General features: G+C 41.3%; 1 long non-coding RNA gene across 1 annotated transcript in view; it reads right to left on the bottom strand.

The window, feature by feature from the left end:
- Nucleotides 1-454: 454 nt before the first annotated feature.
- The window catches only part of LOC138647089 (uncharacterized), a 38,699-nt gene continuing 29,607 nt past the window's right edge, over nt 455-9,546 (bottom strand). Inside the window, exon 3 of the long non-coding RNA XR_011314874.1 lies at nt 455-1,125. This is a non-coding gene — a long non-coding RNA (uncharacterized lncRNA). The remainder of the gene's footprint in view (nt 1,126-9,546) is intronic.

Below are 9,546 nucleotides of genomic sequence, written 5' to 3'. Positions count from 1 at the left end.
GCCCCTTGTAACATTAGTCGTAAACTCATGAATTAGATTCTGGGTCAGTGCTTACTAACATTCTGGCATCCCGGTCATGAATCCAGAAGGTCAAGATTTCAAGAGTTGTACAAAGTTAGAAAACCAACCTGCTTCAGACCAAAACTACAGCTGACAGCAGGCTGTTTGTGCTATTGAATCTCTGACCCATTCTCTTCAATGTAGCTGGTGTATCAGGGGGGGAATGCATGGTAAAATACAAGTAGAGATTGTAAAGGGTAAGTGGTGCTTTGGATCGGGTACCTATTAAAGGGAATGGTTTTGGTTGTCATATCAATTTATGACTTATCCATAGGTGATAATTGTTGGCATCCAACTGCAGGTGTCCCCACCAATTCTAAGACTGAGGCTTTCCCAGCGTTTCGTTTGAACAGAGCGATGTCTATGGACTGATGGAGACAATTCTAATGTTTACTGTATAGTAGCAGTGGTGTACATGCGCCAACATCACTTCATTTTAACAGTGTACTCCAGAGCCCCATTCTCAGTATGGGTGGGGGATAAGTCGTTATGATGGGCTAAAACTTATACATCTAGATCTTTCGAACCAAACAACCCTGTTCCTCTTGTCAAAACAATATGGAGCCAGAAAGCGGAGATACAAGGAATTGCTTGTTGGTTCTTCACAATATAGCGTTATAACTGGTGATCATGTCATAGAGAAAATCACCAAGTGAAGACCCCACCAAATATCCTCCATATGCAGTTACATGTGACTAAGTTTTCAGTGGAGGTAGCAACATCCAGGGTGCAACAGATCTCTCAGAAAAATCCAGATTAAAAGTCACAAACTGCAGGATTTCCTTATCTATGACAAATGGGAGTGGGAATAGGAAATGTTCAGTATTTATCATGTCATAGATCACAAAGAGACAAATTTTAGAATTCGAATGTAGCAGTGCAGCTGGGGGAGTTCTGGGTTTGTAAAGAAAGGAACAATTATTTTTAGCACCTTATAATGAAACTATAGCTTGGGGCCAGTGATAATAAGCCACTTCTGGGGTCAGCTTGTGTATTTTAGTCGGTTGGGGAATCAGCAGTTATGATCTTGTTGAGCCTCTGTGTGAGGGAGTCCAGTTCTTCACCCTAGAGGAACAGAGAAGAAGAATTCACACGCTCTGTGTCTATTTTATATACAGGCCTTTCTCTGATTATAAGAGACAAGTGTGACGGTAATAGCAGAGAAAGAGGTTTCAATACAGCATCAGAATTAGTGGTGTCCGATTCCAGAAGAGTAGGAGTTACAGATTAAGAACTAATGATCTATAGATCACCTTTTATCATAATGATCCTTGTTGGTTACCTCAATGTTTGGATTTACAGCACAATGGGACAATTTGCAGAATGTCCAGAAATCACATTATTGCATCAGGAGTGCATATCCAAAAAAAACCAAAACTAAAATGAAAGTAAAGTGACACCAAAAAATCCTCTGAATTGGCCACAAGTGGCCTAGCTTCTACTATGTTTCTACATTTAAATACAAGCAGAACAAATTAAGTTTGTAATATGAACATCTGGGGTTTTGAGCTCTTTATCCATCAGCCAGAGCTTCTAAAATATCACTCTTCTGAAGAAAATACCACCCTTCATTATGTGGTAATCCGGCAGAAATGCCAACCCTCTGCTATGGATTGCGTACACAAGCGCCACGCTCCTTTAATTTCCAAGATGTAGTCTCAATACCTTTGGAAAATATGTCTAAAAATGAATTTAGTCTCCACAAGCAAAAGAAACAAAAGTGGTCGATACATTGTATCTATGTCAACGATACTCTGTGCTGCGGTCAATCCACTCTTCAGATGTCTCGTGAATGAGTCACACACGACATGGAAGACATGATTTCTCTGCATTATACTTCTCCACAAGCACGAATTTTCAATCCATTGCTTTTATAAAATCGAGCATTTCAGAATATCTTTCTAATTATAAAGCTCCATTGTCCTGATCTATAGCTCCAAACTCCTGCTTCCCATTGAAGAGCCATAGCATTGATGAATGATGAAATTCAGTCAATCTACGGTAATCAAGGGGCAGAGAGGTGCGTGGAGAGCTAGTGACATGACAAGGGCGCACCGCACGCCTTCACTTGTATATCATACAAACTACTTTTTATGCAGAAAGACAATGTTTATTAGAACAAAGGTATGATTTTTATAGGGCGTCAGTCCCTTATTTGACCCATGCGTTAATATGAACAGCGTTTTTGAGAAGATTCCCTTTAAAATGTATTTAAAATAACAGATGCTGATACATGTTACAAGGGGAGGTACAGTAGGCCTGTGTTTTCCTACAGGAATTGGAAGCGGACCTTTGCTAAAGGGAACCTGTCACCTTATTTTGCCCATATAAAGTCCGGCCACCACCATTCAAGGAAACCCGTCATCAGCAAAAACGCTGTTAACCTGCAGATATGGGGATAATCTGCAAGTTAATAGCTTTTCTATGCTGCCTGATCTTAGCCGAAAACTGCAGGGAGAAAATTAATTTTATTCTCCCCTGTAGAGTTCGGTTTCAGTGACGAGGGTGGCACCGGCGCTGGTTCAGTCACCACTCTGACAATACAAACCGGCAGCTGTATCCGCGCCCCCGACACTGACTAACAACCAGCCCCAATGCAGAGCCAGTCAGTGCTGGTGGCGCGGATACAGCGGCCGCTCTGTATTTTCGGAGTAGTGACTGAACCAGCGCCTGCGCTGCCCCTGTGACTGAAACCGAACTCTGCGGGGTAGAATAAAGTTACTTTTCTCCCTTCAGCGTATGGCTACGTACAGGTTAGAAAAGATATTAACCTGCAGATTAAACCCATATCTGAAGATTAACAGTTTTCACTGGTGACAGGTTCCCCTTAAGGCCTCTTTTAGAGCATACTAGACAATGGATGTCCCTGGTCTTGATCCGAAGCCTCCGATCTTCCTTTAGTCACCAGCCTCCTTTCTTGCTTCATGTGGGTGAGGTGTCAAACATCATCCACATAAAATAGGTAAGAAGGACAGCGACTGAAGGAAGAGAGGAGGCACCGGCTCTAGACGAGAGGCACCCATCGGATCAAACCACGCCATTTGTGAGTATAGTAAAAGGTCTTTCTTGGGATCTACAGATTGGATTGGGGACTTTTTTTTTGTTATTCTCCGCAGGATTAATTGACATGCTGTGGACTTGATAGACACACCGCACGTCAGTGTCCGTGGGCGATCTGCAGGTGCACCTGCACACATAGTGGACATCCGATCTCTAGAAATCCCATCCAAAATGCTGTCACAGCTGGCTGCTATGATGCTGCATAACATAAATACACAGCGTCAGATCCGCAGCAGTTCCTGATTGTGGGCACATAACCTTAGACAACTTCATAGGAATAGGTAGCGAACTGATAGAAAAAAATACTGTGCTTCTATGCATGTAAGGCTACGTTCACATTAGCGTTGCGCGCCGGTGCGTCGGCGACGCAACGCACGACGCACAAAAAACGCGCACAAAAACGCTGCGTTTTGCGACGCGTGCGTCGTTTTTTGACGAAAATCGGACGCACGAAAAATGCAACTTGTTGCATTTTCTTGCGTCCGACGCTAGCGTCGGAAACGACGCACGTGTCGAAAAACGCGACCAAAAAAACGCACGCGTCCCCTATGTTAAACATAGGGGCGCGTCGCCGACGCAACAGCGACGCACATTAGCGTAACGCTAATGTGAACGTAGCCTAATGCTGTGAAGGAAGGATGAAGGATACCAATCCGAGTATAAGTGGTTTGTCAAGTTTCAATAGTTGTTGACCAGAAGAAGAAGTTTATATACTTCGAAACGCGTTGACAAACCACTTACAGGTTAGAATTAACCCATGTGTGCATCTGAAGCAGCCTTAAGCATTACCAGTGGTTGTGTGCCCACAACCCGACCAGGTGAGCACCACTATGCAATTGTTTTAACATTGTTACCCAGATAATACCCTATTTTGCAGTTTGTGTTTTTCAAGTCTTCCTTTTCCTTGGTTCTTCTGTGCATGGTACAGACCATTATTTAGCGGAGAAGCAAAATAATCGCCAAACAATCAGCTCAGAATTAGGGAGCAAACAAGGATCAGAGATTGATTAAAGTTACCAATAGAGCCGTCCTTTACATTTCCCAATAGCCTTATCACGCAGCATCTCCATTTTTTAGACTTGATTAAACTTATTAGATTTGTATAAAAATCTAGTTGCAGTTTCCAGTAAAAGGAAGTTTGGCCATTTAACAACACCGCAATACTGCTTGTTTGGCCAAAAGCAATCTTGCAGATTTATCCAAGAGTGACAAAAATCGCTTTTGGGTAAGAGCAGAGGGGCTCTTGGCTTACAGTGCCACCGTTCTATGTAATCAGAACCCTATTTTGGGAACTAGAGTGGTAGGAAGTTGCCGGCATGAATACATTAATGTGACACATTCTGTTCTTATGGAGCGGAGAAGTATTAAATCAGCAGTAATACTGAGCCTGAACAAGAAACCACAAAGTTACTTTCCAAGTGTCAGAATTATGTTTGCCAGCACTTTATGGGAAATAAAAAAGTTATGCACAAAAATTATTACTGGTTTCCATTTATCATTCATTCTACAAAATATATAAAATGCTTATACATTTTGACACCCATTTTCTTATCAATAGCAAACTAGATTATAGTAGTTATATTATTGTACATAGGAGCAGTATTATAGTAGTTATATTCTTGTAAATAGGGAGCAATATTATAGTAGTTATATTATTGTACATAGGGGACAGTATTACAGTAGTTATATTCTTGTACATAGGAGCAGTATTATAGTAGTTATATTCTTGTACATAGGAGCAGTATTATAGTAGTCATATTCTTGTACATAGGAGCAGTATTATAGTAGTTATATTCTTGTACATAGGAGCAGTATTATAGTAGTAATATTCTTGTACATAGGAGCAGTATTATAGTAGTTATATTCTTGTACATAGGAGCAGTATTACAGTAGTTCTATTCTTGTACATATGGGCAGTATTACAGTAGTTATATTCTTGTACATAGGAGCAGTATTATAGTAGTTATCTTCTTGTACATAGGAGCAGTATTATAGTAGTTATCTTCTTGTACATAGGAGCAGTATTATAGTAGTTCTATTCTTGTACATATGGGCAGTATTACAGTAGTTATATTCTTGTACATAGGGGCAGTATTATAGTAGTTATATTCTTGTACATAGGGGCAGTATTATAGTAGTTATCTTCTTGTACATAGGGGCAGTATTATAGTAGTTATATTCTTGTACGTAGGAGCAGTATTATAGTAGTTATATTCTTGTACATAGGGGCAGTATTATAGTAGTTATCTTCTTGTACATAGGAGCAGTATTATAGTAGTTATATTCTTGTACATAGGGGCAGTATTATAGTAGTTATATTCTTGTACATAGGGGCAGTATTATAGTAGTTATCTTCTTGTACATAGGAGCAGTATTATAGTAGTTATCTTCTTGTACATAGGAGCAGTATTATAGTAGTTATCTTCTTGTACATAGGGGCTTTCCTTGAAAATCAATCTCATATTCTTGCATAGGTCATAGAACAAGCTGGCTAATCGCAATTGCGGCAACATAACTCAGAAGCAGAGAAGACACTGGACACAGGAGAATACGATGTAGATGAGCATATTACTACACTCACATTACATTCATGTACACACATTTAATGAATACAAAAGTTAGTGGGAGTGCTTATTTAACTCTTTCTAGGTCTATCTATGATACTTTATCATCACCGATTTGATAAGAGCCTATAGCTGCTGGTATACTGTATGTAAGATGTCTATATTTAGTTTGCTACATCTTCTCTTAAGCCAGTGGGTATTCACTGCCCTTTTGCGTTGACTTTCATGGGTATATGTATTTATTCATTCATTCAATAGTTCTCAGTGTTGGTGATCTTTAGTCAGTGAGCGGTCTGGGTCGGGTAAACTTCATACTCTGACAATATTCTGTACCCGATCTGAGGGCAGAATCCCTTGGAAGAGGCACTCATCTAGGAGATATTAGAAGTCACCTCTACGTGAGGTTCCTTGACTCCGCATGGTTGTAATTTAAATCCTGGTAATTTCTGGAATATTTAATGCAGTCGTTTTTAGCGGAACATGACGAAGCATCAGATAATGAATTGCAGCATTAATGATTCACGTCTCTGGAGCTCTACGATTCTTGCTGACAAGTTATTTGATGACAATGTATTTTTATTGATGAATTTGCAAAACAAGTAGTTTTTAAAAATGTTCAACAGCAGCTTTTTGACTTAATTAAAATCACCATCATCAAATATCCCAAGCTGAAAGCAGAAAATTGATGTTTCTCGCTGTGGAGCACTTGTATATATTGCAGCAAACATTAAACATCACAGGCGGGTGCGCCTGAGGTCTCCAAGGCAGTTTATTCTTTATTTACTTGCACTTACATTAGGCAACTTGAAGCAAAAATCCAGGCTCCCACCATATGGAGGCTCATCTTGCGTACCAGTTAATATAACTGGTATTTTTAGTTCCTAGTAGGTTTTAATCATCCTGGTAGTGCTGTGTGGGATTTTCTATCATGCACTGACTTCCCATTGAAGTGTTATTACACAATGTAAAAAAACAAACAAACAAAAAAAAAAAAAAAACAGAGAAAGCAGGGCAAAGCATAGTGGATGGAAAGAGCAGCAGCTTCTATCTGGCTGTGCTGAGTTTGCAGTACTGCCTCTTAGGTTACACTTGTGGTGCCTATAGAGGAACTTAAGGGAATATTTTCATCTTTTAAACTGATGAAATGCTATCATTTTATCTTTGGTGGTAGGGCAGGGTGGTAGTCAAGGCCCTGGCACCACCAAAGATTATCATAATTAAGGGGCCGCACTGCAGATTCAGGGCAGTGGTCTTTTCATCCTTTCCCCGCACAATGGTGCCACCAGCTACCCACTGTGCAGGGGCCCCAACCATCTGCAGTCAAACTGACGGGCAGCATTTCCGATGCAGCGCTCCGGACACTTTATTCTCAATCAATAAGGGTCTAAGAATTTGGATCAGCAATGTTTATAAAGCGATGGCATATTCCATGGATACACCATTGCTTTATGAGATGGGAACATTCCCATTAGCCCAAATGGAAACACTGTAATGCCCCCCCCCCCCATATGCCATATGAAACAGTAGCTGGTATTATATGGCTGGGAAGTCTGCACCGCCAGGCCAGGTAGGGGTCTCATAGTAGGAGTAAATCCGTGCATTAAATATATGTGCATAATAATAATAATATATAAAAATAAAGATTATTATTATGCACATATATTTAAAGGAGGCTTCTAGGAACACCATCCCATATTTATCATGATCTCGCATTGCAAACCAATCTATGGTAATAATAAACTGGATCAACTTGTATTTTACAGTGCTTTTTGTCACGTCTGTCTCGCTATCTCTTGTCATTGTATACTCACAATTAGCCTGATCCCCAGAGCACTGTTTATTCCAATTAATTCTTCCTTTTTGCACATATAACAGCTCCTGATTTGTACAAGATTTTGGAGGTGTCAATGGGAATTTTTTCAATTTCATCCAAAAGAGCATTTGTGAGGATAGACACTGATGTTGATGGGTTGTCGGGTTCGCAATCTCCATTCTAGGTGTTGGATGGGGCTGAATTCTGGGCTTCATATTACCAAATGTTATCAAATTTTGAAGGATATGTTGACAAGTTTCCATTGTGACATCACTTCTTCTTGAACAACCCCTGGTTCTCCTCTCTCAGGAAGGGCGCAGACAGGCAATGGCTACCAGTTGTTGCTTGGGTGGGAGCCCAGGCTGATGCTGGGAGCAAGATTGGGCCTCCTCTGGCTTCGGGTAGAGGAAGCCACTTGTCACTGACCATCGCTGTGGCCTTCTGGCTTGGAGGGACGGGGAATGGTTTTGGGGACCCTTATCCTTTCGGAGAGGACAGATAGCTCGCGTCTTTGTGAACTGTTTATTTTGTGGCACAGTTTACATTTTCAGAGCACAATCTCAAGGATTAAAAATGATAAAAAAAAAAAAATCACTTCTTCCTGTGCACAAAATCCTTTACCTCCATGTAGATAAATTAAATTTAGGCCTTACAATGCAGTGATGCCTCGTCAGCTACTTCTCATACTTGCACCCGCTCTGTCCTCGCCTGGCTCTGCTAAATGAGTCCGTTGACTAAATGAGAGCAGCACGAAGGCAAACACGTGCATAGCTGTCCACGGGATACTGACAGATCCTCGCTGCTGGGATGCTGAGCACACACAGGAGCTAAGCACATCTCTGTCTATTCTGTTTATCGGTAATGGTTTTCTGCTCAGCTTGACAGATCGCAGCTGCAGGGACTCTTGACGAATAAAACTTCGTACAGACGAGGCAGTCTCTACATTGTATATCTGGAATGATGTCTATATATATTCTTGGCCCAGATCTTCCTTCATGCCAGCTGAATTAAAGGGGAAATCCCTGGAAAAATGGATTCTGTAATGGGATATGTGAGCGATCCTCACAGTTTGTGGAAGTCTACACTCATATGGTATTTCCTATCCCAACACAAGAAAGGTGCTGGGTGCATACAGTCAAGTGTAAACTAATCCCTTTATACACTTGCCCTGGGACCAGGCTCTGAGAAATTCTCACGGTGATCAGATGTGAAGTCACTGAGCTTGAACTGCGGTGACCTCATCACTAACTTTTTCCCACGGTGCTGAAGTCACTGCAGTTCAGCCCGGCTGGGAACGCAGCCTCAGTGATCGGAGGTAACCTCGATAACGTCACCGCTAGTCACTGAGGCTGCGCTCGGAGCAGCTCATTTTCCCAGAAGTTTTCAGACGGGACGGTTGCATCTTTGCACCGTCCAGGTTGAAAACTGGTCATCCAAAAGACATGGATTACAGCATGAGACAGAATGACAGACAAGTGAGGGATATTGTTGTTTTTATTTTGTTTTCTTACAGGAGACAAGGGATTCAGTGGAATCAGGCGTTAGGTGAGTATAACTGTTTGCTATTTTTAAATAAAAGTAGAAAAGTGTGCTTTGTTTTTTTTAAATTAAGGACTTTACTCTTGCTGTGTCTTTATTTACCATATAACTATAGAGTTAGTAATGGATAGGTGTCTTATAGATGCCTCTCCATTACTAAGATTGATGTCACCAGACAATACAAAGGTGACATCAACCCCACAAATATGAACCCCACTTGCCACCGCTACAGGGCAAGTGGGAAGAGCCGGGTAAAGCGCCAGAATTAGCGCATCTAATAGATGTGCCTTTTCTGGGCGGCTGTTATTTTTAGGCTGGGGGTGCCAATATCCATGGCCCCTTACCAGCCTGAGAATACCAGCCCCCAGCTGTCTGCTTTAGCAAGGCTGGTTGTCAAAAATGGAGGGGAAGCCCATGCTGTTTTTTTTTAATTAGTTATTTAAACTATTAAAAAAATGCGACGTGGGGACCCCTCTATTCTTGAAAACCAGCCTTGTTGACAGCTGAGGG

The sequence above is a fragment of the Ranitomeya imitator genome, chromosome 8 (genome assembly GCF_032444005.1).
Source record: "Ranitomeya imitator isolate aRanImi1 chromosome 8, aRanImi1.pri, whole genome shotgun sequence".
Lineage (NCBI taxonomy): Eukaryota > Metazoa > Chordata > Amphibia > Anura > Dendrobatidae > Ranitomeya > Ranitomeya imitator.
The sequence above is the reverse complement of the archived record's forward strand: the minus strand, read 5'-3'. Positions and strand labels throughout refer to the sequence as shown.